The following is a 26513-nucleotide window of genomic DNA, read 5'->3' on the forward strand; positions in this document are numbered from 1 at the left end:
TTAGCTTAGTGGTTGTGTCACATCCAGAAGAAAAGATGCTTCTCACTTACCAGCTTGCAAACCTATCATAGCAGGCTTAGTGTTAGAAAGCCTTACATCTATTCCAGTGCAAAATTTAAAATAGTTCAGGGCTGTAGCTTAGGTAAATGTGTGCATTTTGTAGTTTGTGAAGGAAATGTAAAACTCTGCAGAGAAATGCAGAACAACCACAGGTTTAAATGTATGCTATTTATAGTAGATACCTTTAGAAAGCATAACTGATTTTCCTCACACTGGACAGTAATAGCACTCACCTCTAAATTATGAAGAATATTATGAATATTTAAAATAAATAGAGAAACTTATGTGGACTAAAAGACTTTTCCTGGGTACAGAATCCATCATAAGACATACTATCTACCTAATCATATTAGATGAACACAAATTGGATTTTATTATATTTCTGTAACTGGCAATATCCTTCTAGTTTGTCTTTGATTGTTAAATTAATATGTTGCTAAAGATTTAGTGATGATGTGTGTCTTGATTATGCTGCAATTATTAAAAATGAGGCATCTTTTATATCCTCTGTTTATTCTGAATAGATTTCTTCTCTGAGAAAGAGTCAATTTATCAGTTCTCCTGCTAAAGCAGTGGAGCCAGTGGCTTTCTCTGCTACATTTATTTTTACGTTTTATGGCAACATTAAGCATATGTTTTTAAGTACACTTATGTCAGCGTTTCAAACTCCCATAGTAGTACAAGACAAATGGACAACAGTAGTGTGAATGACAAATCTGGGCCCCCTCTGTTGTCATCACACGTGCTCCTAATTACGAAGATGTTTGAGGTTCACCCCACTTTGATTCCTTAGGTGGAAGAAAATATTCTGAAGGAGATGATTAAGGAGTGGTTGCCATGACAATCATATTCAAAGCATCTAGAGGAGACAATGAATCCATGGAGATCAACCATTTTGATTGATTCAGCCAGTGTGTTAAGTTCACTTAAACAGCTATTATCTCTGGGTTTTATTTTTCCACATAATTCACCCAATTGATTAGCAATTTGGGGATCATTTAAGCTTGGCTGTAAATAGCTATAGGATCATCAGTTTCTATGGCCAGAATATTTTATTATACCTAAAGGGGAACAATTATAATAAATGTTACTAAAATGAAATGACTGGCTTATCTTATAATAACATAAATATCTTGTCTACTCTCACTTATTAATTATGTCTGTGTAGGATAAGGTTAACATGATTTATTTTGAATCATGAGAATGACCCTAAAGTCATTTTGAGTTTTATTTTGTATTACTTTGTTGTCATTAAATTTTACTCAGTTTGGTTTTATTCTTTTGTCTTTCACAGTATTGTCAACAAAATCTGTATTATATCTGGCCAGAGCCACTGTTATAGTCTGCATATTAAAAAGTGCACATAAATGTATTGTGAATGTCTACATCCTCATGACCTTTACGTAGAAAACACTAGTACAGAAAATAAAATAAAATAAATAATATGGGGACATAAATGTAACTCAAGTCTCATCATAAATTTGTACTCTTTATGGACTTGTTATTGATGGAGAAACCATGAACTATGGAACAGTTGGTCCCCAGTGTGAAATCTTTGCGTTCTCAGTCTTTGCACTGTTCCCTCTTCTGCCCTCTGGAGGGTGCCAGGAAAAATGAAATACAAAGGTCCTGGCCTGGTTACTAGAAGTCGGCTTGTCCTTTCCTTTCCTATAGCCCCCCTCTGTCAGCCAGAACTTGTATAGTAGGTGGGGAGCAGTGAAACAGAGAAGGTAGGGAAGGCATTGGCAGGTCGGGAATCTTAGGAAAAGAGCTCTCTGGCTCTTTACATAGAGAATCAGATTCCTTCAAGTAGAACCCAGTCAAAATTGCATCCATCTCTGGGAAAAATAAATGCCAGAAAAGTAAGATGAAATATATTGAAGCTAGAGTGTAAAGGATTCAAGTTTGAAGTTGAACTTGAATTAAATCTAAAGAGGAGCATATTTAGTGCCAAGCATATGTGGGAGCATATTATTACCCAAATTTGATAGCATTTTGACTCTTTGCCATCTGTAAAGATAGTGATAATTATATATATATATATATATAAAATACTCAGTGAGCACCTGCTATGTGTGAGGCACCATGAGTCACTGGGCAGTGCCTCATATGTACTTACTTCTTTGACTTTGTGAAGCAGGTTACCCATACGAGAGTCAAAAGGTTGAAAAGCTAATGTGTGGTGGTCCATTGTTTCATGCCAGCTACTCTGAGTGTGACATCCCGTGTGAACAGTTGTGCCATTCCTTCACAGCTGTATGAAAGGGTGTGGCACCTTTGAGAAACAGGCCCATATTAGTAGAGTGTGTGTGGCGAGAGATAAGACTGAGTAAAAGCCTGTTGTATATACATGGCACCCTTTTAAGTACTAGGAAATAGAGTTTTGTATCTTTCATCATGAGCTCAAAGTCTTGCAGTACAAACAAAATGGAACAAACAACAGATTTTATATGATAGTACTAGGCAATATTGTCTCTACTAAAGTGTACGTAGGAAGGAGAGTAGAACGGCATTCCTTTTAATCCAGTAACTTTTAAGCAGTTCTATTTTGAATGTTAGCTTTTTACTATTGACACAAATTTGACTTGCATTTGGCTTTTTACCTTGCCAACAAGAATACTGTCCTTACAGAAATCTGATTTATCCATTTGCTCTTCAAAAGACTTATCCTCAACTATGATAAGCATCATTAAGATCTCTGAAACAGATGAGGTCATTAGCATATTAAAATCAGTGGACTCAGTCTTTACTCGACAGTAGACTAGACAGTGCATCAACATTTTGAAATCTACACCCAATCCCTGTTTACAGATCAGTCTAGAAATGGTTGTAGGGGAAATAAGTCTTAGTTTATGTTTGCCCTATTTCATGCACTCATCCTGTGTATTGGTTTTGTTCTGAGTGTAGGGTTAGAGCAGTGAAAAATCAGACAGCAGGCGATTGTGATGGCGTACACTTGTAAGCACAGCAGTTGGGAGGCAGAGGTGGGAGGATCCTGAATTCAAGGCCAGTATGGAATATATAATGAGATCCTTTCTCAAACAAACAGAACACAGGCAAGTTCCTTCTCTCAGACTGCTGTATTTTCTTCAGGGTTTCTTCAGGTTTCCTTTTCAAGTGGTATAGGGTGCAAAGTGGTGATGTGTGTGAGCCTGTAGAGAGGCCACCTGAACACAGGGAGGACAGTGTTTTGTGGCCAACTTGTGTCAGGGATGGGGATAGCACAGGGTACATCTGCTTCCTAGTACTACAGAGTCATCCCTACTGCCAACTAGCTTGCACCCCAGTCTTGTTGATAGAAGATAACTTCAGTGGTCACAGAGCACCTCATTTCCATAGCAACACCTCGAAATATTCCTCTGGTGACCTATGTTCTACATTTTGACTAGATTGGAGCCCTCCTGTGGCAAAAAATATTCTAAAGATGTTAAAAGAGAACAAAAAAGGCTCAACTAATAAATCTATTCTAAATGACTGAGTCATTTGTTTTGATTACCCGGGTGATTGCCAAATGTTAATTTAAAACTGAAATAGGCCATGAGCTCACCCCCCTAACAATGCTGAGTGTTGGAGCTAATACAGCTTGATAATGAGGGAGCCAGACCCACTGCCAGCGCTAATGTTATATGATAAACAGACATTTGGAGAAATATGCAGAACATCTTGGCAGTTTTCTGTTAACTCTAAGGGTTGTAAATACAAAGTAGAATGTGTTACCATGAGCCATTTCAAAGGAAGTTTTTTTTTTTTTTTTAAGAATGTCTGCTTTTTCTTCTAAAAAGGTAACTATGCTCATTTTTTCCAATCTTAGGCAGTTGGAGGCTGTTTTCAACTATATCCAGCCCTTCCAGGATAAATCCTGTTCTTCACACATCCAACGTGAGGTAAGTTTTACTAATTGCCACACATTCTTATGCTGATTTGTAACCTTCCAATTTGTGGCATTATACCAAGAGCATTATTTATACAGAAGGTTTAAGAGGGTTTATTTTAATTGGCCCAACCAATATCGCTGCTTACCCTAAATATTAACTCTCTGAAGAATGCCTTTTCAAGAGAATACTTCATTTGCTTTCAATTTGGGAGCTTAAAAGTGAATGTGCCAGGCACAACAGAACTGCTAGAGAGTTTTCTTGAAAATAAGAACTTACTCCTGTCTCAGTGTGAACAGTAGGGAGCAGGAAAGCTTCATGGAACAAATACTGGGATGAGCGGGAGGGAGGAGACTCCTAATGGTGACCAGAAAAGTGTGTGTCAGCCACCAGGAAGCTTTTATCCCAGAGAGGAAGGAGTGAAAGTGTGGGACTGCCACTGAAAAATCTGGTGATAGGAATGCCAAAGAGTGTTTTTGCTGGGTAACACTATACTCCAGTTCAGAAGTAGCTCTGCCATGACTGTTCAGACTTTTTTCATTTACTACTTGTTGGTTAGACAGCTTCTGTCCTCCACTTTCTTCAGCTAACAGTGCTTGATTTATGCTGTGTGGTACTAGGCTTCCTTATTTATTTCCTTGAGAGAAAGGACATTTACCTTCTATAGTAATAGAAGAGGGGGGATCTTAAAGAGGGCCCATCCAAGCACAATGCAGGTATGATTGCTCCTTTCTGTGTCCCTGTCTCCTTGTATTTATAAGAAGGGATATGACATTTACCAGTACTGAACCTATCGAGGTTTCCTGTTTCATCCATGAAAAGAATGCTGGGTTTACACCTTCTCCTCTGCCCTAGCCCACCCTACACAGAGACAGATAACCAGTATAGGTATTTCTTTTTCAATTATGGTAGATGTTCACTAGGGTCAGTAGCAGATTGGTGCGCTGTAGAAATCACCATAGATTTTTGAAATATGGCTAGACATGCTTGGAATCAGAAGCATTTCAGGTTTTGGATTTGGAAGAGAGGATTGTAGAATATGTGCATAATTAGACACAGGACCCAGGTCTAAATAGTAAATTCACTGTTCCATATGTACTATATGTGAAGCCTGAATGGGCTTTTGCACAGTAATTTTTAGCTTGCCACATTTTTCCAGTGACTCATCACATTGGAGTCAGGTGTGGAATTTCCCACTGTGGTGGGTGAATCAGAACTCAAAAAGTTTTAAATATGAGAGGTTTTTGGATTTTCAGGTTAGGAATGTTCAACTTGTATATCTAATCAAAGACCTAAGCATATTGAACCTCAAAGAGTAAAAATCCTAGGACAAATTTCTAGAGGTATATAATTGGAGTTTTTGTCATTTTCCCAATCCTGGTAGCAGCCTAAAGTGCCATTCAGTTTTAAGGGCCCAAGGGTTTAACCTAGCTAGTGACCAAACCCCAGCAGCTGAAGCAGGATTTTTATGTTCAGCTCTGAGCCCTGCTATGGATACTATTCACAGATAAGTGTTTACCAAGCACAGTTGTTTTCAGACTTGAAAAGAATCAAAGAAAATACTAGACCTCATTGCAAACGGAAAAAAAAGCCAAGCCACAGCTGCATTGGCCCAAGCAGGAGGCTGTGACTCTAACTCTCCTTTGATGAGCTGTACAGTGCTCTAACTAAAAAGCAAAGAATTTAGCTTTGTGCTCTTCACAGAGGGATCATTTTTATTTTCCCACAGAAACAGAGACGATTCTTTAAGTAAAATGTCCTCTCCAGAGGTGAGTTGGAAATGGCAGCTAGGTCGAACCTGGCAGTTCACAGGCATTGCTCCCCACCCCTTAGGAATTCCACAGCAGTTTGCAACTTCCCGAAGCTTCCATAAAAACTTTAATTGACGCTTTAAAAATATGTATATGAAATGGTTATATGATACCAATAATATTCCAATGATGTGTTTATTGGATAAAGTTTTTGTGTCTTTTGGGGTGTCTTTTGGGTGTCTTTTAGAGCATTGAGTTTTTTAGGTGAGTAAATTAGGAAGAACTTGCTAAATTCTGTTTCATAATGACAAAAATACATAGGATTACTGAGCAAAAGAATGAATGAGTTTTATATCAGCTGCTAGTTTAAATCATCTAGAAATTTAAAGATCAGTGGTTATGTATATGTTAGGTTGAAAAGAAATTGTTCCCACAAGAAATTTACCCCAAATTTTACATAATATTTCTATATAGTTACTTCTTATCTATCATTGCTTTGATAAACTTGGTTTTGTTTGGCTAAATAAAAATTCCCTAAATAAAAATAAGAAATGTAAAAGATTGTGTGGTTGTATCTTGTGTTCTTTCTTCCTTTAAGTCATTCTTTCATGCATTCATTCTGTCATTTATTCAGCATCACTATGTGCCAAGGCAGGAATGTGGTAGGATGCAACACCAAAGAGCAAGAGATTTTGGATCTGATATTCTTCATATGTACCTCAATTCTTTTCCCTTTAGAAGGCGAAGAAACTTAAAATTGCATATACACGTGTAATACACACACACACACGCATGCACGCATGCACACACACACAGCCCAATGTGGAGTAGATCATTGAAAGGTCCCATTTCTGCTCTGATTTTTGAGCCTATGACTTATGTCACCTCCATATAAGTATGTATAAACAATAAAGTAGGTGATAAGAGTTGGGGATGCAGCTGTGCCTGAGACCAAATGCCTCCAAATGAGCAGAAATTTAAAGTCTGCTTTTTGCAGACTTTTTTTAAAAAGTTTGTATAGAATTATTAAACAGTTCAGGGAAAATGTGTTTGCAGTTTCTACAGGAGGATGTATGTGTTTTTTAATAATAAGATGTCCAATTTAAAGTTTTCTTTTTATTTTTTTATTTTTCGAGGTAGGGTCTCACTCTGGCCCAGGCTGACCTGGAATTCACTATGTAGTCTCAGGGTGGCCTCGGACTCATGGCGTTCCTCCTACCTCTGCCTCCCGAGTGCTGGGATTAAAAGTATGCGCCACCACGCCTGGCCAATTTAAGTTTTATATGGCATTTATTATTATTTATTTATAGACACTTGACATTATTCCATTTGGCTGCCGCTAGTCTATGGAATGATTTGGAATACAGAGTTGAGCACAGCATAATTTTTAATATTCAGGAGCTCAGCTATATCTTAGTACTTGGGTCATGTGATGCAGTGATGATAATATTGTCAATTAATTAGACACATTTCACATTTAGGAAATATTTGTATCATTGGCATATGGTCATTTTCATTACTGATCTGACATTATTTTTTACTATTCACCAAAAAAAAAAAAAATTAAGACAGTAGTAAAGTGATTTGACATGAGCCCTTTATGTTGTCATGGCCTTTCTTCTTGGAGCCCAAGCCGTCATCCCGTAAATCAGGACAGATAGGTCACACAGCTTAAAGTGTTGAAACTTACCAATTGAGAAACAAGTTCGCTAACTGGTGGGCTAGGTCTGGCACGCTGAGGTATTCTTTTAAAATGTCTACGAAGTTGCCAGCATATAAAAATAAAGAGACACCACATTTTTACATATCTACATTTTCCAGCTTCTTTTGAAATATCAGAAGATCTGGCAACATGGAAACTGTGTTCCTGTGTGGTGACAGTAGGCCACAGCCAAATAGCTGCTGTTCCTTTAGGGAGAAAACAGTCTCCAAGTCTTGCACAGTCTCCAGCCCTCTGTGCAGTCTACTTGACTCTAAGAACAAGGGACTGTTACCATTACTGCAATGTTGCACTCACATAGGCACTTGAGTTTTCGACTTCAGTGAAAGATAAAATTGGGAGGCTGGGGAGCTGGCTCAGCAGATACGAGCACTTTCAACTGAAGCATGAGGGCCTGAGAAGGCCTGAGAGTATCTTAGTTTGATTCCCTAGCACCCACATAAAAATCTAGGCATGGCCACTCACCCCTATCCCCAGGCATTTGGGGAGCGCAGAGCAGAGGATCACTGGGGCTCAAGAAAACTGTAAGCTTAGGCATAAGTGAGAGACTTTCAAGGAAACACAGAAGTTTTCCTGTGTTCTCTGTGGGCACTCAGTTTCATACATACATTTGCACATGACCCACACTGCACAATACCACACCACACATACTACACATGCAAAAAAATTTAAAAAGTAAAGATAAAATTGTGAGTATAAACATCACATCATCCTTTCAGAAGAAATGCAGCTTGCTTATTTTCTGGTACACAAACCTAAGTGTTTTTCATTTTTAGGGGATTATTTAAAAGGGTGGTAGGTCAACACTTAATGGCAGGAATGTTTACTGATGGTTCCTGATTAAGAAGAGGAGCATCAGCAGGTGTGTGTGTTTAATCTCATTCTAGAAGATGCCTATGGATCCCCCCATTGCTTTGCAAACTTGAATGTGTAGATTTTAACACAACAGATCTGAAGCTTGGATAATTCTGGCTACAACCATGTGTTAGTCTGACACTCCATCTCTCTGAGTAGTAAGGAGACTTTCCTTTTAGTCAACCCCAAGGAAAAAGAGTCATGTGGAACCATCCATTGTTCTTCCACCAGAGAGAGAAGATCTTACTAAGGCTTGTTTAGGGCCAACCTTAGATAAACCGTAGTTCACTTCTAATTGCAACAAAATAGGTTAAAAATATTTTGAATACAACATAGCACATGTAAAGGATGAATGCAACTTTGGTTTAAATTCTTGTTCCAAAGTATATGCTTCTAATAAAAAAAAAGCTATGCATGTCAAAGCTCAAGAATCATGAAGTATGTGTTAGAGCTTTTAGTGTTACTATAAGAGAAGATATGTATGGGGCTCTTAGATTGCTCATAAATAAGACCTCGGGGGTAATTATCAAATTCATATGCTGTAAAATAACTTGTAAGCTGTATAATGATAAAAAGAGTCAAAGAAGAAGAGAGACTAACAGATTCAAATCTTTGTAATCCTACTATGAAAAGACTATAATTAAAACCAAAAGGAAATCATGGCAGAACACTTGCTGCACATATAAACATATAATTTCTACATGTGTACCAAACTCATACAGATTGTAAAATGGTGGACATAGATCTGGAATGAGTTAGATGTTCTGTAACTGTTGGCTGAATGAATTTTTCAGCATATAAGTGGATAACAGACATTCACATTATATCACAAAGTGAACAAAGACATGACATGAAACCATGTTTAGACCTACTGGTATATAAACAATTTAACATCAAGAAAGGACATTTGTTACCGTTAAGTTGGTAAAAACGAGGAAATTCTAGTATGACACCTTTGAAATAGACATGAACTTACTTGTGACTGGTGGCATTGTAAGTTGGTACAAAGTTTTTGTCACATTATTTGGCAGAGTATGACAGTAGTCATATATTGATATCCTTGAATCCAATAATTCCATTTTTGAAAATGTTATAAGCAAGAAAATCCCAAGAGAAAAATGTCCTGTATTTTAGGTATTCATCACAGTGCCATTTATAAGAATAAACAATTAGAACTAATTTAAATGGGGACAGAAAGATTCTGGCAGCAACAAGTTGAGATATCAAGGCATTCCCTTCCCCCAGAATAACTGACAACTGCTCCCACAGTGCATAAACCACAACCCCATAGGGAATACCTTGCAACCCCACTGAGGAGCATCCCCAATGGAATGGGGGCAGGGATGAGGGAAAAGAGGGTACCAACACATGATGAATCCATACAAAACATCTTAATAATAATAATAAAAGCATAAAAAAGAACTAATTTAAATGTAAATTAGATGAATGTTTCATTTACTCTATGCATTTTCAGTTCTACTGATTGAACATAGGGTTACATGAATGTTAGACAAGAACTCTACCAGAGAACTGTATGTGTTCTAACTTGTTATTTTTAAACAGAATCTTCCTAAGTTGGCCAGCCTGGTCTTGAATTTACTCTGTAGCCCACCCAGGCCTTGAAATTATGATGCTTATGCCTCTGCCTCCCAAGTAACTGGGATTATAAGCCTAAACCATCAGAACAGGTTAACAAATACTTTTAAGTCAATTATGAAAGAATATATGTAGCATAGGCTTACTAAAATGCAGGATGGAAAATTGTATATATTTATATATATATATGGTGATTACAACTATTTCATGTAATATGTACATATGGACAAAAACTAGAAGGCAAAAGGACAAATGTAAGTATCAGTTTATTTGAGGTTTCATGATATTTGTAAATTTTACCATATGCTTAGGCTCATTTTAATGTTGAGAATCTCCCTCTTTTACCAACCTAAAAATAATTCCATATTGCAAACAGAATATTCCTGTTTATCACATTGCAGGCAAATACAACAAGCTATATATCACAAATATTTCTGCTGCTCCCATAACCGTGAAAATGACAAGAACTCCTGGCCCAAACCTAAACATGGCTTCAGTGATATAGTTTCTTCCTGGTTATATTATTCCCTCACCCCTAATCATTGTTTGTCTTTCTTCTGCACTCTTAGTGTACCACATGACAAAGAAAATACTTAGCATTTCTCATTGGTGTGTGAGATATGTCTTTATGTCTCATGGTCCAGTGTGCAATGAATGTGTGCGCATGTGTGTGTGTGAGCACGTGCATATGTGTGTTGTGTAGTGTGTATGTGTGTGTATGACAGGATCTCATGTTCACTGCTGATTTTCTCCAGGCTAGTTGGTCCCCAGCTTCCTAGGGATTCTCCTGTCTCCACCTCTCGTCTTACCTATAGGTATGGCTGGGGTTACCAATATCTGCCACATAGTCCAGCTTTATATGTGGTTGCTGGGCTTCCAAAGTTGGGTATTCATGCTTGCATAGCAGACACTTTGTCCACTGAGCTATATCCCAGCCCCCGAGAAGCTTAATGACTCTCAAACTCAAGGGCAGTGCCCAATTCCTCTTCCAACTTCCTTAGTATAAGCCCCCCAAAGTTCACTTTAAGATTTTTAGCCTTCTCATGTGCCATCTCCCCTTCAGCTGCACTCCATTTGAGATGTACGTGTTTCTCTGTTGTAAGTATACTTTTCTCTTTTAATTAGGTCAGTTACCTCATGTCTGTTTTTCCTTTTTGACATGGTTTCTTCTGGCTTTGGCAACACATATTTTCCCCATATGTCATTGCCTCTAGAGCTTCATGTTGCAATCATTTTTCATGGGGAACGGAGAGCACATTGCTAACAGGGTAACTCTTGACTCTGCTGTTTGCCCTTTGCTTGAATGAGCATTCATATTTCTTTTGGGTCTAGTTCTGTTTGCTTTTGTAGTCTTCACAGTCAGTTATGTTTGGACTAAAAGATACTTTAGTAAAAATAATGGCAAGTCAGAGATATGTCTGGCAAAGGTGCAGCACATTTGTTAAGGTTTCTGGTTTATTTATCACCCTTGTCTCTATGGCGACTAAATCTGGGCCTGGGATTTAATGGACTTAATTTTGACCTTGTGTAACATCTCCTAACTTTTCCCAGCCTCTGATTTAAAAGGAATTCATTTTCACTTGAGGAAAGAAATCGCCTCACTTACAAAAATGATTCCAATCAGATTCTCAAAAGGTGCACTCTCCAGGGTCTTTGATCTGTGTAGACTTTGGACAGAGTCCACATCATACTTAGAAAGAAAGCTAGGAACACAGATATGCCATACAGTATCACTAATGTCTGAAGGAAATAATTTTCTTTCCAATAAAATAAAGTATTATTTAGTCAATGTGAAAAGAACTACCTGCAAAAGAACCTTTGTAAGTATATTAAATCAATGAGGATGTTAATTTGACATAGCAGTTATTTAAAAAATGATCTTTTATCCATTATATAATTATAAATTTACATGCATATGAATACCCAGATCATATTTTGGAGTCCCTGTGTATTAAACTATGCAGTAGAAGTACACCTGAAAATTTTGAGTTCATCAGGGTTCTTATAGAACAAGTCAGGTTCGTATTCTGAAATTCAAATCTAGTGTTGCATCCATACCCAAATGATGTGGTTACATACACAGATACCTGCTTTCTAAGGTAGCTAGAGTCAAACTGTATTGGATCTCAGTTGGTTTAAATGCCCATATAGCACTTTTCAGTGTCTTTCACATAGTTTCTTTGAGATTTCCAAAGATATTCTGGTTTCAGGAAATTTAATAAATTTATTCCAACTCAAGCTAGAATGTGTTGTAGTATTCATATCTAGTACATACTGAGTTATTCATGTGAAATTTATACATTTGTAAGTACTTTCATCTTTTCTTAGAACCAATTCATATATGTGAATTATCCTTAAAACCAAAAAAATAAATAATAATAATCAGGTTTGTACAGAGGCTGTGTGAAGGGAAGTGACCTTGGCCTTCTACCCTCGCTATACAAAAAGTAAGTATCCTATTCAAGTTCAGACTCTCATCAAGCTCCGTTCAAATTCAGTAGTAATTATTAAAAAACCATTTACTAAGATTTTTTTTTTTTTTTGTTTTTCAAAGTATGGTTTCACTGTAGCCCAGGCTGAACTGGAATTCACTATGTATTCCCAGGGTGGCCTCGAACTCACAGTGATCCTCCTACCTCTGCCTCCCGGGTGCTGGGATTAAAGGCATTTGCCACCACACCTGGACATTTACTAAGATTTTTGACATAATAAAACCTCAGTGGATATGGAAGGTTTTTTTTTTTTTTTTAAGATTGTGTCCATCATCCCTCTTCTATTAATAGGACCAGGCTGTGAGAAGCAACAGCAGATGTTCACTTGTGAAGGAGATCCATATTTGTGACATGCATGTCGGATGCTCTTTAGTTTCTAAATTGAAACGTTGACTCATGTGTCATATAACCATGAACTTAAAATTTTTATAAGATCAAGTTCATCTTCTACATTTTGTTCTGCCCAGTAGCGAAGCATAGCTGAAGTCAAAGTGCATACAGAACTCACAGTATTAAGATTCCATGCCCTCAATAGCATTAACAAGCAGTACTTTGACCACCATCATGGATTATTATTCTATAAACCCCATAGCACATGGTGAAAGCTCAGGATAGGGAAATATGCTCAGAATTGTTATAATTTGTGCCTTTCATTCTTTCTTTAATTATTAATATTTTGCTTTTAAATTTAACTAGCATGAGGGATCAAGTCAATTTAAATAGAAATGGATGAAATTTATATATAGAATATACAAAATGTATTTACAAGTGTAGCTGCATTTTCCTTTCCTATCAGCCAGATAGCTATGCAAGCTTCATATATTGTAGATCATTTCTCATTGAGGATAGTCAATTATTGGATAAACAATTAGTTTCTTGAACAGTTTTCCACATGAGGAGAAAAGCAAAAGTTTGTAGCTTGTTGAGAATTTGTAGTGTTTGTTGAGTCTGTGGCTACGTCTTACATCAAGAGATGTGTACATGTGACATGACAATTTCTATACATTCCAGACTATGAATAATAATTTTCTTAAGGCATTCTGCATGTTTCCAAGAACCAGTCAAACTGTTTGCTCTTAAAGTGGTTCAGCTGCAGACTAATTGGAGGGAACAGGATCTACTATTGGTTTGGCTTCTGTGACTCATTTGAACTGGGAGACAACATAATATGCCTCAAAATATTAGCCCACCCCTTGTGTTCCCAGCCATGTCCTCTGTTTGCCAGTATTCATACACTTTATACAGGCAGGCTCTTGACCTAACTCTTTGCCTACCCCCCTCCTTAGTGTTTCCATTTTTCCTACTTGAACAATGTAAGGCATAAAGAATAAAGGATTTGTTGAGGTTACTGTGTTAGCTTGCATTCTACTTCTCCCAGGAAATTTGAAACTCCCAGGGAGCAAGACTCTTAATATTTCCTCTTGGGTCCTACGTAGCATTTTTTATTTAGTGCCAGGGGCTTAGTAAGCATTGACTAGGGATTCAGTGGGCTAAATGAAAGGCCTTGTATGACTACACATGATGACATTAGCTGGTACTGTACAGGAAAATCTCTGGATCTTTGCTTGACTCCCTGTTCCTCTATTAGCCAGATTCCTAACATGTTTAGGTTATCCTAGCATGCCACCTTTTTTTTTTTTTTTACCATTTTTTCTTAGTTATGTACATACTCAGTGTGTAAAGAGCACATGTTGGTGCCATCCTTACCCTCATCCCTGTCCTCCCCCTCCAAAGGGACCCTCCTCATTGGGGATGCCAGTTATCCCCATGGGGATTGTGGGTTGTGCATTGTCCCCCTCAAACTTATATGTTGTTTTTCAGACCAAGAAGTTGAAATTATAACAATGAACGGCATTCCTACTGTCTAGGTTCTATAATCAAACACTTTACTGCATTTGCTCTATAATATATCTGTCTCAATTTTTGGATGCCTTTCATAGGAAGTTCACTCCCTAACAACTTGGCATATATGTTAATCTGTGGCCTTAATTTTGACATTCTTGGAGATATTAAGTTTCTGACATTTGTTTTGGTGGTGGCTAAGAAGAGGTGATAACTTGAGTGTGGAATGTGTTCAGTTTTCAGACTGGTGAGTTTGTTTGTTTTTACCAGCAAGTATGCAAACACATATGTATTTCTGCTCTTTTTCCCCCACATTTCATCACATTATTTGCACTATTGAAACTTGTAAAGCTATCCTAGAAAATACAATTGATGGTTCTTTTATGTGAATTAAACAAAAAAAATAGGGTCTGAAGAGTAGAGCAGAAAGTTAGACTTGGATACTTCAGTGGTGAGAATAGAATTAGATACTGTGGAAAGGAGGTGATCTATTTGCAATCAGGAAGTAACCAGTGCTATGCCACTTTTTTTCTATGAATTTTAGAGAGAGTTTAGGGCTTATGTTACCTAAAGGTCATAGATTTAATAAGATTTAAGGGTACAAAAATCCTCTCAGGCTGGTGTGTTTCACATTATAGTCCATTGAACTCTAGAATTTATAGAGGCATTTTAAGAGGATTCAACCATTTTAATTAATTTATTTATTTGAGAGTGACAGACAGAGAGAAAGAGGCAGAGAGAGAGAGAGAGAGAGAGAGAGAGAGAGAGAGAGAGAGAGAGAGAGAGAGAGAATGGGCCCGCCAGGGCTTCCAGCCATGGCATACGAACTCCAGATGCATGCACCGTCTTGTGCATCTGGCTTACATGGGTCCTGGGGGATCGAGCCTTGAACTGGGGTCCTTAGGCTTCACAGGTAAGAGCTTAACCGCTAAGCCATCTCTCCAGCCCCTTAACCAATTTTTGACTTAGATTTTTTAACTTTATTTACTTATTTGAGAAAGAGGGAGGAAGGGAGGGGGAGAGAGAGAGAGAGAGGGAGAGAATGGGCACACCAGGGCCTGCAGCTACTGCAAACGATCTCCAGATGCATGTGCCCCCTTGTGCATCTGGCTTACGTGGGTCCTGCAGAGTCAAATTGGGATCTTTTGCCTTTGCAGTTAAACGCTTTAACCTATAAGCCATCTCTCCAGCCCAACATATATATATATATATTTTGTTTGTTTGTTTGTTTTGCGAGGTAGGGTCTCACTCTGGCTCAGGCTGACCTGGAATTCACTATGTAGTCTCAGGATGGCCTTGAACTCACGGCAATCCTCCTACCTCTGCCTCCTGAGTGCTGGGATTAAAGGCGTGTGCCACCACACCCGGCAGCCAACTTAGATATTTTTAAAGTATATTGGATTATTTTAAAACAAACTAATAAAGGTTGGGGTTTTAGTTCAGTGGTGGAACACTTGTCTAGCAAGAGCACAGTTCTGGGTTTAGTCCCCAGCAACCCCCCCAAAAAAAGGAAAAAAATGGTTACATAAAACTTTTTTTTTTAGTAAACTTTAGCATCCTGGAGGAACAGTTACTGATTGACTTTAAGATAAATAAAGGCTATTAATGTCAACCTAAAATAAAATTCTTAATAGCACTTATCAGCCATCCATCAAAGTCTGAGTAATATTTCTGTTTGAAGCCTAAAAACAAAAGATCTGTAGTGAGGCCATTACACTAAAGCCATGGGTATTAAGGCACTGGCCTGTGAGAGCTGATGTTACATTTAGGTTTCCAGTTACCATGAGCACTTATCCATCTGTTATAATTAGATTTTTCTCTAGGACCTTTAGGAATCTGGAAAGAGATGGGAGTATGCTTTAAACTTGCAATAGCCATAACTGAGGAGTTACAGTTAAGACTTTGGAGGCTGGCTAGAGTGTCTTCCTTCAGATGGGGCTGCCTCTGTGGATTAGGGAATTTACCTAACCAGACAGTTCCAGACACATCTAAAAACTTATATGTGCAACACAGCCATTCTTATGAGATATTTTAGGTCTTCTCTGGTTGTGGGTGAAAAACCTTCAAATGTGTTTGGGGATTCCTTTCATTCTGAGGCAGCGGTACTCACTTTGGTTCCTCCACTCCAGATAGATCTACCTTTTGTGCTACCATGAAAACCTTTCAGAAGTCAGCTCTGGCATGTGTACAGTTGCAGTCAATTTTTCAAGTTTTTGCTTGTCTATTTTCTTTTCCCTAATATTTGTGGTTTTTTTTTTTTTGAGCCAGAATCTCATGCAATCCAGGCTAGCCTCCAACTCACTGTGTAGTTGAGGATGACCTTGAATGTTTTATCCTCTTGCTTCAACCTTCTAAGTGTGGGGACTATAGGTGTGTGCCACCACACCCACTTTTGTGCAGTGCCGTGGACTAAACCCAAAGGTTTGTGCAAGCTAAGCATGAACACCATCAACTGGGATATATCCCCAGCACTACCATCACATACATCTTACTACAAAGAATTTTCAAAGTTGAGATGATTTTGCAGTGGCCATTTATATACTTGTCATATGTAGTCTGCCAATAGCAACATTTTGGGCTGCATTTCAAAGTGAAGCTAGTAGATTTCATTACCAGGCAACTTCATATATTTTATGTATTAACTGTCTAGCTTTTTAAAATACTGCTTTTATTTGCAGGGAGGGGGTAGGAGAGAGAGCGAGAGAGGGAGAATGAATATGAATATGAGAGTTTGGGGGCACCAGGGCCTCTTGCTACTGCAAAGAAACTCGAGATTCTTGTGCCACTTTGTTTATCTGGCTTTCTGTGGGTACTGGACATTTGAACCAGAGTCAGCAGGCTTTGCAAGTCATATCCCCAGCCCAAAGCCTAACTTCTTGAATGCTATACTAATGTGCCTAAAGTGGCATAGCATGCTGGGAAAAATTCAGTAGCCTCATTTTAGAAGTAACAGGTTTTTTTCTTTCTTTCTGGAATTCTGGCATGGAGTTGGAAAAAATCATGGGCTTGTTTTAAAATTTGAATATTGTTGTGACTCAGGCATTGTTTGACCTCCAATTAAGCAGGACATACTTGCAAACGTTATTCTCAGGTAGAAGCCATATAGAGATCAAGGATCGTTTTTTTAGGAGTCGTTATCAGGTGCTGGTCCTTGCCATGGAATGTACCGCCTCTGGAAGATAGAAGTGCAGCTAGGTGAGGGCTAAGTTGCTCTGTGCTGGATCCATTACCAAACCTGGTGTTAAAGAGTGTTAAGTGCAAATTGTTAAAACAATACTCTTGTTACAAATTGGAGAGGGGGGGAGAATGGTCATGAAAGGTTCCAATGCATGGCTTTGGTCCCTATTTGTGTGTAAAGCCCTCTCTATGTTCTTCCAAAGTTGTGTGGTTCCCTTTTGTCTGTCCCTCAGTTTATGTCCAAAAACTCCCTTGGTCCATGAGGCTGGCTGGGCATACTTCCTTCTGGAAGTCTTCACTAGCACTCTGGCATTAGCTGGCAGGAGGTCCCTTAAAAGCAATTCCAAGCAGTTTTTCCCACTCCCTATAGGGGCTAACCCTCTACTTTCCACTTCAATTTCAGTTGCTGTTACTTGGGTTGAGAAGTAAACTTCTGCTATGGTTCTTATTACCATATGGTCCAAGGAAACTTGATAAGAATAACTGGAGGAGATCTTTAGAGCCAAGATTCGATGGAGGATAAAGATGGAGAGCATTGTCATTAGATGAGTTTAAATTGTGCCAGGAGAGCAATTAAAATATGTATAAGTAGTTATATAAAATCATTCGCCTCCTTCAGACAGACATATGACCATCTAATACCTTTAAAACCTCCTTGGTGAACTGGAATAACATATACTTTGGTCTTTGGAGAGACTATTAGGTTGCAAAGTTTTTTGATTAATCCACCACTGACTTGCGCTTTGATCTCAAAATGAGATTTACTTGTCCTGTAATTTCTTTATAATTGTCCACAATAAAACTGATTTACTTATATATGACGTAAGAGCTGGGTTTAAAGCTATATCTAGTTTCTGTTAGATTTCAAGCTTATTAATTATTTCATTCAGATTTATATGTGCAGATTAAACTTTTGAATCGGATTTTATTAGTAAAAACTATTTTGTGTAGTAATGCATCATCATCTAGTATTCATGTGAAAAAAATACCAATCTTAGTTACATGATATTTCCACAACTCAGTTGAGAAGATTGATTTTGTTAACTATAAGGCACATGTTTAAAATACATAAAATTTGATTAGACTACATAATTACAGGCAGCAGAAAGGTGAAAAGTTTTCTAGATTTATGCTTAGGACATTTGAAAGTACTTATTTCTATTCTTAGTGTGACTTTATCCCCTTCTCTTAAGGTAAGACATTTAATCTTTTAATATCTTAGTTTATCCACCTATAACACCTGTAATGCTATGTTGTGAAAATAGTACCTGGTTTCCATTTTACAGCATTTTAGGGCTTGACACAGGAGATGGCACGGAAGTTCAAATTGCTAGGTAGTGTGAGTAGAGTATTTGTGTGCAGAATGATAATCTTGACAAATTACTAATTACTACATTTAGAAAGTTACAACTCTGGAGGGAATGGATATTTGATATTGTTGTCCTGTGTGTTCTAAGTTACCATCATAACAGTAGGAAAATAAAGCCTTTGCTGGCTGTGGTACAGAAGGATTAACTCACTTCTTCAAGTTGTTGTTAAAGTGCTAGCCCTTTGAATAATAGAAACTCGTGTGTTCCTTATTTTTATTTACATTTTCCTAAATAAAGGCCTTAGAAGTAACATGAGTTTAATGATTTTTTGTCTTTTTGAATGCTTTCTAAGTTATTTTCTTTGAAAGGAAGGAAGGATGAGCCAGGTTAGCTACTTAAAGCAGTTTAAAATAGTTTCTACAGAAATCTACAGAATGCTTCTGATTTTTAGATCAAAGAACCAAGATTATATGGAGCTTGCCTATTATAAGTTTGCTCCTACCTTCTTGTGCATTTTTAAAGACTTAAATATTAACTAAATACAAGATGATTAACCTAATTTGACTTACTAAGTAAATCTGTAATACCAACATCACCATTTTATGAATTCTAAATGCTTAAAAGTTTGAGTTAACATGTAAGAGAGAATCTCTATCATGGAGATTGCCAGTCTTTTCTTTATGTTCTCCCTCTAGGCTTTATGTGTGTATGTTCATTGTGAAAATTATGTCATGAAAAAATAAGTCCTTCTGAAAGTAAAAGAGAGACTTATTGAGATGGGGAGGGGATATGATGGAGAATGTAATTTGAAAGAGGAAAGTGGGGGAAGGGAGAATATTACCATGGGATATTTTTTATAATCATGGAAAATGTTTTAAAAAATTGAGAAAAAATAAAATAAGATAAGATTTTAAAAAAGGAAATGAGTTCTGCTAGTTAGCAATTCAGAAATCAGATGTTTGGATTCCATGTTAGTGTTCTTGCCTTGAGTTACAACACAGTAAAGCCAACAAATCAGTACTTTTATTTATTTATTTATTCAAAACAGGTTTGTTACCCATAAATTAACATTTACACTCTTATCTCAATGTAACTTTACTAGCTCAACTTATAATTGATGTTTTAGAAAAAAATTAAGATATGGTTAACTTAGTAGGTAGCACAAGCTGGCCTGAAACTTGCTATGTAGATCAAGGTGGCCTTGAATCAGTGGTAAACTTTTTTGCTTCTAGCTGCCAAGCGCTAGGATTATATTGTGTATCACCCATACATGGCTTGACTTTTGAACCTACTAAAAATGTTTGAAAATTAATTCTGTTTCACTACTCCGGAATTCATCTCTTTTCTGTATATTTATTGGTCCAGTCTAATAACTTACATAGTCTTAAGCATTAATTGTGACAGTTTGAAGAGGAATATAAGCAATTAGGATTAGTGACTTTCTAATAAACTCTGGTTTGCCACATTGAATTGTTGTAACATCATAACTGGGGATCTCCATTTTAATACCTAACAGAAATAGCTAGTGTACATATCTTTAACATGGTTTGCATATATTTAAGCTGATTTATAAGCATCAATTCTTCTCTTGAAATCCACAGCTAAATGTGTCAGTGTTCACTGTGAGATTGGAATAGGGGGTTGGTAATATCTCCTTTTCTTTCTTTTTTTTTAAATTTTTATTAACATTTTCCATGATTATAAAAAAATATCCCATGGTAATTCCCACCCTCCCCACCCCCACACTTTCCCCTTTGAAATTCCATTCTCCATCCTTTTCTTGTTTGTTTGTAGAAACAGAGGTATAGTCTAAGTTGATGAATCAGTGACAAATAGCCATCGACCACAGTCCCTTGCCTTTAGTGTGTTATGTGACCTTTAACAACCAAGTGCTTGTTTCGGAAAAGACTGCTCTTTGAGGCTGCAGACATCAAACTACACTTCTGTTTTACAGTAGGAACAACTGTAGGATTCATTGAAAATTCTAGTACAGGTTGAAGAATTGAAGAAACCCTGACAAACTTATATAATGAACAAGGATGTTATTTTGTTTTCCTAGCATGCAGTCTTAAGGTCAAACCTGTGACTCAGAGCTGTGCACTTTCATGGTGGTATGTCTCAGTGACATGTTGCCAGGCTCATCATCCAGAAGGCCTTGTGCCCAGCTCAGGTTGCTCTATTATAATCCCTAGCTGAGAGGCTACCTTTCATTTTCTAAAATAGATAAAGAAGACAACATGAACGTTTGAAAGTCAAGTGCTATGTGTACTTTACAGATTTCAGCCTAAGGCCTTGGTGAAGACTAAGGCACCATCTTCATTTTGAGAAGTAGATTCTCCCTTGCTTCTAATCTATAAAGGAGCAGCTTGACATGAATGTGTGATGGGGCATTGTCAGTATTAGCATTTAACTAAGTTTAATGCTTGAAAATTTGTTGGCAAGGCACTGATTTTGTGTGTAGAACACTAGATGGAATCAAAGTCCATTTTCTCTCTGGGTGATTTCCTAGCTAAACGTGATCTTGGTAAAGCTGGTGTGGGAGTTCCAGGTGGCAACTAACCTCATAAAACTAATCTACCATTTCCTCAGGCTCTGGTGGGTCTTGCCTGATCTTATGATCCTTTCATCCAGTTCCTTATTTCCTTCTTTCTCTCTCTCTCTAAATTATAGACTTCTGTTTTTTTTTTAGTGCAACTGATTTCTCTTGAATGTTGAGTATTAACTCACATTTTCAGTTGGTACATCCTGTCTTTAAAAAGCACATATTTTTACAACACTGTCATAACAAAGTACTAGAAACAATTTAAATGTCTGTCAGTAAGGGACTAATTAAGTAAACCATGGTATATTTATACAGTTGAATACTCTGTGTGTGTCTTAAAAAGGAAAGTTTTTTATGTACTGACATGGAAATTTCTCTAAAGATAAATAGAAATTACAACAGAATAAATATAATAAGCAAGTTACAGATGAGAATTATAATATACTAATATTTGTCTTTTTTAAAAAATGGAATAGAAAACAAATATATAACTACCTACTTTTTATGTTTAGCACTTTTGGAAGACAATGATAGTGAGGAATAGTGACACATGCCTGTGATTCCAGAACTTGGGAGGCTGAGGCAGTAGGGTCATGAGTTCAAGGTCAGCTGGAACTACACTGTGAGACTATGTCTCAAAAAAAAAGGAAAAAAAAAAAAAAGAAGACAGTGGTATCGACCACGGCTTATGAACTCACAAGGGAAAGTAGAAGACTAGTAACATGCATGAGGAGAAAGATTTTTCACTATATACTTTTAAAATTTATTTATTTATTTGAGAGAGAGATAAAGAGACAGACTGAGTGAGTGAGTATGGGTGTGCCAGGGCCTCCTGCTACTACAGATGAACTTCAGAAGCATGTGCCACTTTGTGCATCTGGATTTACGTGGGAACTGGGGAATCACACCCAGGTCATCAGGCCTTGTAAGCAAGTGTCTTTAACTACTGAGGCGTCTCTCTAGCCCACTATATACTTTTATACCTTTAAAAACACACATTTAGGGCTAGAGAGGTGGCTTAGCAGTTAAGTGCTTGCCTGTGAAGCCTAAGGACCCCGGTTCGAGGCTTGATTCTCCAGGACCCACGTTAGCTAGATGTACAAGGGGGCGCACACATCTGGAGTTCATTTGCAGTGGCAGGAGGCCCTGGTGTGCCCATTCTCTCACTCTCTCTATCTGCCTCTTTCTTTCTCTCTGTCCATTGCTTTCAAATAAATAAATAAAAGTATACAAAAAATTTTAAAAAATGTACATTTAATAAAATAAACTATATATACAAAGGAATACTCATTCTATCATGGATGGTGACAGAGGGCAAAAACACCACATCAAAGTAGAAGAGGAACTAGTTGAAAAGAAGGGGTTCAATGAAAGGAAGTAAGGAGGGTGGACAAGAGAATATTACAGCAGGGGATGATGACAAAAATACATTATGTACATGTATGAAAATTGTCAATATAAAACATTTTTAAAAGGATTCAAAGAGGAGAGCTTCACGGTATTTCTATTATGCCTTCAAGTGTAGACAGTAAATTAAATGTAATGAGGAGTATGTCCTAATTTTGGAGCTCTGGATTGCATTATTCATAGTAGCTATAAAGTAGGGCCAACCAAAATGTCAGCTGATAATGTGGAAGAACAATCTGTGGTGTATTTATACATTGGAATATTATTCAGCCACAAAGTAGAACAAAGTACAAATTTATTTTTAAATTGTTTTTAATTAGCTTATTTATTTATTTGAGAACGATGGAGGGAGGGAGGGGGAGAGAAAGAGAGAGAATGGGCACACCAGGGCCTCCAGCCACTGCAAGCAAATTCCAGATGCATGTGCCACCTGGTGCATCTGCCTTACATGGGTCCTGGGGAATCGAGCCTCAAACCAGGGTCCTTAGGCTTCACAGGCAAGCACTTAACCATTAAGCCATCTTTCCAGCCCAAGTATAGATTCATGATATAACATGGATAATACTCGAGAGCTCCAAGCTAAGTAAAAGAAGTAAAACACAAAAGGCCACATACTGTGTGATGTCTGTGACAGTTTGTATTGATTGTTAACCTGACAGGACTTAGAATCAATGAGCGTCTGAACATGCCTGTGAGAAATTATTTTGTTTAGCTTAAGTGAGGTGGGAACACTCACTTATTATTATTATTATTTTTTCTTTTTCAAGGTAGGGTCTCACTCTAGCCCAGGCTGACCTGGAATTCACTATGGAGTCTCAGGGTGGCCTCGAACTCACGACGATCCTCCTACCTCTGCCTCCCGAGTGCTGGGATTAAAGGCATGCGCCACCATGCCCGGCAGGAACACTCACTCACTTTAACTATGATTGGAACCATTTCTATACATTGGGATCTTGGACTGTATCAAAAGGAGAAAGCTAGTCAAACATTAGTATTTATTGCTCTCTGCTTTCTCAACATGGACTAAATATGACCAGCTGCCTCATGCCCCCTCCACCATACCTTCTACACCATGATGGACTGTAACATCCAACTGTAAGCTGACATGAATTCTTACTTTCTTAAGTTGTTCCTGGTCAGATATTTGTCCACAGCAACAAGAAAGTAACAAATACAGACAGCCTACCTTATTCATTAACAATCAGTAGGGCAAGCCTTTATTTGTATTGGGAAGTCTGTTAACTGTAATCAGAAAGGATCTCATCACCCATGGGATAAATGGGCCCTTTCTTGGTAGAAAGGATGTAGGAAAAAACCTTTAGCCCCAAATTAGGCAGGTGACCCATATCTCCTGGGCCTTCCCTTGAGGATCCAAAGAGCTTTGTTCTCCTGGTTTCTATATTCTGTTCATAAACCTTCCTTACTCATGTTTGGATATGTAGCCATTTCTCTCTGGCAATCCTGTGGCCACATGCCCATTTCTCTGGGTTTTGAGGACTTTGACCTTTGTTCTAAGGTGTTCCAGTAATTCTCAGGCTCACCTTCTTTATAGCTTGGTTCCAAGCCAAAACTCTGAGCTCTTTTCCACATACCTTGTATGAATTGGTACACTTGATAAATTCTACCTATAGGAAGATGGTGCTTGGGGCAGCTACAATTTTCAGAGTGTAGTTAAATAAATATATATCTAGTGCTTTATGTGCCAGTCATTTTTCCAGTACTTCTTTATTTTTCAAAAAGATCATATCACATTGGTCCTATAAATATCACCATTTTACAGATGAGCAAATTGAGTCACAGAGAAGTTAGATAAAGTTCGTTGATTTTATTACAACCGGGAAATGGTGAAGGCAGAGTACTTAGGTTGACATTCTGGCTCTAGAGTCCATGATATTAGCTGCTCCTACACAATATTCTCCCTAACTTCATTAAATAAATGCACTAAACTTGGGAAATGGCCCATATCATTTACCTTGAAACTTTCAATGATTGCTTATACAGTCTTCATAAAATTAAGGTTTTCATGGAGACATTTGTAAATGACTTTATCTGAAGTTTATGAATGTAGTAGAATGTTCACTATTACTTTTTGTTTTGTGTTTTATTTATTTAGGAGAGAGAAAAAGATAGATAGGGAGAGAGAGAGTGAGAAAGAGAGAGAAGGAGAATGGGCATATCAGGGCCTCTAACCACTGCAAACAAACTCCAGATATATGTGCCATCTTGTGCATCTGGCTTATATGGGTACTAGGGAATCAAACCTGGGTCCTTCGGCTTCCCAAGAAAATCCCTTAACTACAAAATCATCTCTCTAGCCCTGTTTCGTGTTTTATACCTAACTAATATGGCCATATTTACACCAGGTACATACTTCACATGTTTGTTGTCTTTGATTATTACCCTGCTTGGAAATGAACAAGAAAGGTTGAGATTAAGGTAAACATAACATAATCTTTCCAATGTGTATCCTTTAGCTGCTTCTGCTACTCTAGACTTAGCTGCATGACTTATTTTATGAATGCTCTGGATCAAGCCACGGACCTTGCATATGTTAGGCATGTGCTCTACCACTGAGTTATACCGCAAACCCTCGGGCCCTCCTGTTTGTGAAGCCTTTTCTGGACTGTGTGTTCTTATTTGCTACCTTGCATAGAGAACATACTGCTCAACTCAGAGAGCTTTGAAATCACTTACTCTTGTTCTTAAGTGTCAGCTGTTCTGCTAGACCCTGCATTCCTCCTTTCAACCTACTTCTGTCTCTCATATCAGTGCCAACTGCCACTTCCAAGTTATCTCAGCCAAAGTTTATGGTCTCATCCAGTAGACTCATGTTACAATCTACAGTGATGCATCTCAACTCATACAGTTGTCCCTAAATCTCTGGGTCTGTGACCCAGATTAGCCTCTGATGATGATTATAAAAGTTAAGAGACAATGAACCTTATTTGCTGTAAACTTTGTTCCAAGGTTTTGTATTTTCATGAGCAAAGACCCCTGGCTAGGACTACAGTTTGATAGGGTACAAGGTACAGTGCCATGAGTTGGATATCATCTTCAATATGATCATGAAGCAATTGTTATGTAGGTTAAAATACCACAGACCTGGCCCACTCCATCTTCAGGACCTCTAACTTTTGGAGGAATGTATACTGTGTTCTCATTATGTGTAGCCTGACCAGTAAGGGAGACAAATTACACTTCAGGGCAGTAGTCTATCGGTAGACCACACACAAAGATCACTTGGTCAGTTTTCACAAAACAGTGCCTGGCTTGCCACAACAGAATAGCTCTTTCCACAGAAAGTTATTCTTGTTTGCTCTCAGAATGAGTCATTGTGGCCTACCACCCTCTCATACCCTTGAGTATAGTCTAGATGTAGACACTTCTGGGGCAGACAAGTAAAGGCCCTTTGGGAAATAAATAGATGGACGTAAAGCAAGCTTTCACCATCTGTGTTGTTTTAGTTCTCCAGAAATCTCGATTTATCCTTGCTATCAAAATAGTCAACTCCGGTAGCTAACAGATAGAGACTTACTAAATGACATCGAGGTTACTTCTTGTTTTTTTTTTTTGCTCCTACCAGAGAGCTCATGCCCCTCACTTCTGTGCATCATGTTAAATTCAGATGTGGTGTTGAACAAACCTTACACAATCACTCATGAGTGCTTTCAGCCTTAATCTTTGATTCCAGGGCTATCCTCTGTTGGGGTTTAATAACAGGAGTGCATAAGAAGTGTTCAATATAGTCCTTTGGTAAATGAAGACATTATAAGCTACTACCCTTAATATTTCACACCAAGAAGCAGGGCTCATAAGTACTATGGGTTCTTTCCATTCAAAGCAGCTAGTCATAGATCTCAGCATATTGCGAGGTGAGGCTAGAGCTCAG

The 26513-nt window shown here is 37.8% G+C and overlaps 1 protein-coding gene across 3 annotated transcripts in view; it reads left to right on the plus strand.

Moving 5' to 3' along the window:
* Positions 1-26513, plus strand: part of Fhl1 (four and a half LIM domains 1) — a 65469-nt gene that overhangs the window by 18253 nt on the left and 20703 nt on the right. For all 3 annotated transcript variants that reach the window (XM_045140395.1, XM_045140394.1, XM_045140398.1), the window contains exon 2: positions 3872-3944. The gene's annotated coding sequence lies outside the window, so the exon portion shown is untranslated. The remainder of the gene's footprint in view (positions 1-3871; positions 3945-26513) is intronic.

Source organism: Jaculus jaculus, chromosome X (assembly GCF_020740685.1).
Source record: "Jaculus jaculus isolate mJacJac1 chromosome X, mJacJac1.mat.Y.cur, whole genome shotgun sequence".
Lineage (NCBI taxonomy): Eukaryota > Metazoa > Chordata > Mammalia > Rodentia > Dipodidae > Jaculus > Jaculus jaculus.